Here is a 6009-nt window from a genome sequence, read left to right on the forward strand (position 1 = left end):
ACCCCCAGAGCTGTAGCTTGGGAAGAGTCCCCCTGAATCGATGCAGACATAGAATGAGCTTTTGATTCCAGGGTGACCAGTTGTCTCCGCGACCTGAGTCTCTGATACTAGGAACAGCACAAACCATTAAGCATTTAATAACATGATTATGACAACGAGACACAGTGTGGGGAACGGAGAGGCACTTGGCAGCCTCAACAGCATGCTCCAGGCCTCGGCGAGGACCACTCCTTCCAATGAAGGGGGGTGTTGAAAATGCAGAGCAGAAAGATTGATAATTATTTGAAACAAGCTTAAACATTTGGATTGCTCCAACCGCCTTAAATCACTCTGCCATATTTATACTTGACTAGTGTTCTACATAACAACTTCCAAATCAAAGACTTTTGAAAAATTTCAATCACTGTGTTTTGAAGTGATTGAGAGCTCAGGGCGTGAGCGGTGTAGAAATAAGGCATATTAACATTATTAGCGCGACAAATTTCCTGAAGTAGTTACATTAAGAAATGATCAAGGCCTTAGCCTCTGTAAAAGGAGAGGGAGCGGCTTGTGGCTCAGGCATTTGGTTTTGAAAGGATCTTAACTCTTTTGATGCTGAGAAGAGATCAGTGGTCTGAAAACTGAGAACTGCAAATGGACTGTGGTGTCAGAAGGAGATCTTTGGTCATATCGGGACTGTGGGGAAAGGGAAGACGGAAGGGAGGAAAGGTAGAAGGAAAGCAACCATAAAAGTAGTTAACATGTATATAGAGCTTAGAATACGTCAGGGGTTGTCTTAAATGCCTTACATATATGAATGTACTTACACTTATTCATCCCATGGTTACTCGATTGCATAAGGTAAATCCTGCTGTTGTCCCATTTCACAAGTTAGAGGGGAACTAAAGTCCTATATATAGTGAAGAAGCCACAACAGAAGCCAGACTCACTCCAGAGTGCCTGCTTTTGAAAGAGGGAAGGAAAAAACATATCTCTAACCCCAGAGTGTGCCAGAGACATTGACTCCTGAGATTTTCCTTTCATTGGATAGAGAAGGAAGCCAAGGCCCAGACGGATTGACCAAAGCCACATGGCTTGTGAGTGGCCAGCACAGGATTTTAATGCAGATCTCTTTCTGGTCCTTTCCTTCCCATTTGGGATGCTTTTTTTTTTTTTTTTTTAAAGACTTTTTATTTATTGTTGGGACAGAGAGAGACAGTGCATGAACGGGGGAGGGGCAGAGAGAGAGGGAGACACAGAATCGGAAACAGGCTCCAGGCTCCGAGCCACCAGCCCAGAGCCCGACGCGGGGCTCGAACTCACGGACCGCGAGATCGTGACCTGGCTGAAGTCGGACGCTTAACCGACTGCGCCACCCAGGCGCCCCTCATTTGGGATGCTTATTAACAAGCAGCTTGCCTTGTGTATAGTGAGTGTTCAGTAAATATCAGATGCTAGACTGCCATGCAAATGGACACCCTGGCCAACAATAATTGTCCTGATTTCAGGCTATTATACAAAGAACATCTCACCAGTAGTCATGGCTCCATAGCTCTAGAGAAAGTTCAAGTGGGATGTAAACTGTTGACAGATGGAATCTCAGGAGATTCTTGCCTTGGGGTCACTCAGAAAAAGGCCTGGTTCAAACTCGAGTCATGGGTAAACTTCCCCAATGTTTCAGGAAGTGAACATTTGGGCCCCCTCCTATCAGTTCTGTGTCCTTCTGAATGCACCCCCAGAGTCCCTCTCTCTCTGTTGGGGCAAGCAGGGACAGACAGGATAGAAACCTTGTAGCCTCCACCTTAGTTCGGAGACAGCCATCAAGTATAAAAGAGAGGTTTCTTCTCTCTGACCTCTTGCTATTCCAAAGGGTTATGGTGAGACTTCTTAACACTTTAGACCACCCACTTGTAAATAACCAAGATTTAAAAAAATATTCTAGCTAGAAAAAATACAAATTCCTTGTTTCCCACACCTCCCTGTTCCTGAAGGCAGGCTGTAACCTTAAGCAAGCCTTAAACCTTAACAGAACTATTGATACTTTCCTGTATTTTCTCATTCAAACCTTACAATAGTCCTATGGAGTCAGAATTATTATCCTTATTTTACAGACGGTAAAACTGTCAACACAACTGAGCCTCACCCACATAAAGCAGATGATAATCATTGCTTCATATTATTTTTGGAGTGTTTCAATGACTGATAATCAGATTAATTCCAAATTGTGTTTCAGCTTACAAATCTAGAAAATGAAAACATTTTAGGTGATCTCTTGTTTTCTTCCCAACTCCTGCATTCTAGAATCTCTTCCAAGTTTAGGAAAAGGAAAAGAAAGAAAAGAAGAAACAGTTTTAAAGCTTCAACTGTGTGCCAGGCACTTGGTACTTCATTTTCACAAGAAATTTCATGAAAATGATATCAGTGTGCCCTTTGGAAGGGGGAGGAGTAAAGATCACCAGGTTGAGTTGCCCAAGACCATGAAGCTTGAAGTCACAGATCTGGAGCTCCAATCCTCTGAACAGAGAGCCTGGAGACTTTTCTCTACTTTATAGCCAGATGGGCTCTCTCCAATAATGCCTGTCCTGTGAAGACACTTCAGAGGTGGTATCTACCCCACTTTTCTGAACCACCTACAGCTCTATTGGATTTTGGATACTTGAGAGCTCTTTGGGCAAGGCAGCCTCATTATTTAAGGCTAAGATCTTGACTTTTGCCATAGACAATCATGTGTTACGAAAGTCAGCATTATGTGGTCGGCTTCTACAGAATTGGTGCCAAGGACCTCCCCGACCAGTAGATGATGTGAGCTGCCTCTAATCTGAATAGTGCCCCCTGAAGCTGTTCAGTGTGGTCTTGCTACCTGCGAGGTCCTCCAAAAGACTTGGGAAATCTCCATCACAACAAACGTGTAACTACATGTTTAATGTCTGTCTTCCTTGTTGGACTCTAAGCCTCTTGAAGAAAAGGGCTGTGTTTTATTAGCCATAAGCATTAGTATCAACTCACCTAAAGATGGCTGAGCTGGCCAGGCCACCACTTAATAGCTCCAGAGCTCACTAGGTGAAGTTAGTGTCTGTCTTTATACTGGGTGACTCTACAGCGGATCATGCCAAGGTGTGGATTTATGGAGCTTTTCTCAGAATTTTGTGTTTTTCCCCCTCAAAGATTGATATGTTCGTCCTTTGATGCACAATGTCCTTTAGGCTAGGCTGAATTAGATGAGAATGATACTAAAGTAAGCGTTGGGCAAGGGAGCTAGGTTGTGCTTGACATTGACAAGAAGTCAGGGTTGTAAAGCAAATCTTGGTGGAGGTTAGGGGGATATTTGAGAGGGAGGAAAGAAAGGGAGACCCAGTATCTTAGTGGGTGGCCAGGACATTTGAGAGCTAGGGGAACTGAAGAACATAGTTCAGGACCAAGCCCATGAGTAGAGATTATGTGCCAAGGTACAACTTTTACTTAGTATCCACTCCATGCAGTTGGTCTGGGAGTACCAAGGTAAGGTGGTAACCTTCTGGGCGCTCCGACGGTTATGAGAAGCACTATTCTGCCTATCTGTCCTGTCTTTCTGCCAAATATCAGTGTGGTTGGCTGTATGTCAGTGACCGTAATGAGATTTTGTATTTGTGGCAGCTTTAAGTGACCACACTTGCAGGATTTGCCGGACTTTGATCATGTTGTCCTATGTATCACTTATGACCAGGATTCTTGGGGTGAAAATGTGATGAAGAGGCAGCGGCAATCAATTCTGAGCCCCTGGAACACATAGACACTCCCCACACCCTCCCCACCACAGGACAAATGAGATAAAGAGTGTGAAAATGCTTTGTGAACTACGAGGTGCTTCACAGATGTGAGGGGCTTTATGATGAATATGCCATGTGATCTACACAGAAGTGCTGGTTGTGACCATGTATACGGTGCTGCTTGGACAGTCAGTCGGCTCCCGAGGCTGAGATCGTGTGAAGTCGTAGCATGGAAAAACCAAGACCAGGCCCTCGAATTTTTACCTGAGTCTAGAAACGCAGATGATATTCGACTTCATCTTTGTTTCCTTTTGAGTTTTATGAGAAAGGCTGGCTGGATAAGGGAAGAAATGCACCGGAGGAGTACTCCAATGAAGACAGCCCAAGGTTGTTTGCAAACCTCTCCTCCTCTCCCTCACTAGTCACGGCTTCAGTCCTCTCCTTCCTCAAGCCTTTTCCTTGGTGAGCTTCCTGGGTTGACTTCTGTCGAAGCTGGATGGTTATTGGAGTATTGGATTCCTATAGCTCTGGACAGAGCCCAGCGCCCGCACTGCTGTTCATGTTTGATCTCCCATTCAAGTTTCCGGAAGAAGTTGGCTGAACCGAGGATCAAAGATTTCTCCATTTGCTGCTGCTTCTCCCCTCTGACAGCCTCACTGCAAGCCGTTTAGCACAGAAGCAAATTAACTCCTCAACTGATCGTCAGCTCAGAATTTCTCCCGTCCTTGCAGAAAAAGACAGTTTAGATGGACCCAAGGCTTCAGAGAAGGGGATTTTTATTTCAGTTTGAATGTGCCTTGCCTGCAGGTAAAGACATAGTTCAGTTTTCTCCCATCCCAGGGGACCCCTCGGGGGGAGCCTGTTTGCTCTTGCCAAATGATTTTGTTTGCCGGATAGAACTCCCTGGAGAGAGTTTTCCCACAAACACAGAGAACTTGGATGCTTCCCTTGGAACATCTTGGTTTCTGAAATAAATGCTCAGACCGGAGACTTCACTGTTTTCAGCAATAACTTGGGCTCTCCAGGGAGGAGTCGTATTCCTGCACAAAGCACACAAAATCGGAGAATCTTGTTTTCTGGTACCAACACTCTACTAATTAACAGTGTCAACCTTCCCTCCTCTAGACCTCAGTTTCCTAAGGGAGGCCATCATTTAAAAGAAAAGTAATTCTAATGGGGCGCCTGGGTGGCACAGTCGGTTAAGCGTCCGACTTCAGCCAGGTCACGATCTCGCGGTCCGGGAGTTCGAGCCCCGCGTCAGGCTCTGGGCTGATGGCTCAGAGCCTGGAGCCTGTTTCCGATTCTGTGTCTCCCTCTCTCTCTGCCCCTCCCCCGTTCATGCTCTGTCTCTCTCTGTCCCAAAAATAAATAAACGTTGAAAAAAAAATAAAAAAAAAATAAAAGAAAAGTAATTCTCAACTGCCTACTAGGCATCTGGCTCCGTGCTGGTCTCTGTCCTCAAAAAGCTTGACCTGTAGAGCTTTCTTCCTCAGTCTTCAAGGTGCTTTGAAGTCACCCAGGGATCATGTTAAAATGCAGATTCTGATCCAGTAGTTCTGGAGCGGGCCCCGACCTTCTGCATTTCTGATAAGCTCTTGTGTGGTGCTGATGATGCTTGTCCTTCAAACACACTTGCAGCAAGGAGGGTCTGGAGGAGGTGGAGGACTAGTGTAGACTAAGATTTTGAATACATTTTAGCACTGGTTTAAATGGAAGTCTAATATGTAACAGACAAAAGTGGAATTGTTCTTGTTGAGGGAGGGCAGCATGGTGGAATCCTTGAATATACCCAGTTCAGGCTTCCTCCTTGGCCACTGTCTCTAGCCTCCTCCACTGATGACATCCATGAGGCACCTCCGTGGTACTGCTGACTCCACACTGGGCCTAGTTTGGAGGCCAGAGCAAGGGTTGATCTCTGGGTACATGCTGTGTTGATGAGGATAATGTGGAAAGATGTCATCTACATTTTAACGGCCGGAAAGAACATGGCCTCTATTTTGTGTCTCAACTTGGCTGGGTCACAGTACCCAGATATTTGCTCAAACACCAATATAGATGCCCCTGTGAAAGCTTTTTGTTTGTTTGTTTGTTTTCTTATTTTCTTTTATTTTTTTAAGATGAGATTAACATTTAAATCAGCAGATTTGGAGTAAAGCAGATTACCTTTCTTGCTTTGGGTGGGCCTCATCCAATCAGTTGAAGGCCTTAAGAGAAAGCAGACTGAGGTCACAGAGGAAAAGGGAATTCTGTCTTTTAGACTCAAGCTCCAATATCACCTCATCTC

Source organism: Puma concolor, chromosome D1 (assembly GCF_028749965.1).
Source record: "Puma concolor isolate L17-30 chromosome D1, mPumCon1.1.hap2, whole genome shotgun sequence".
Lineage (NCBI taxonomy): Eukaryota > Metazoa > Chordata > Mammalia > Carnivora > Felidae > Puma > Puma concolor.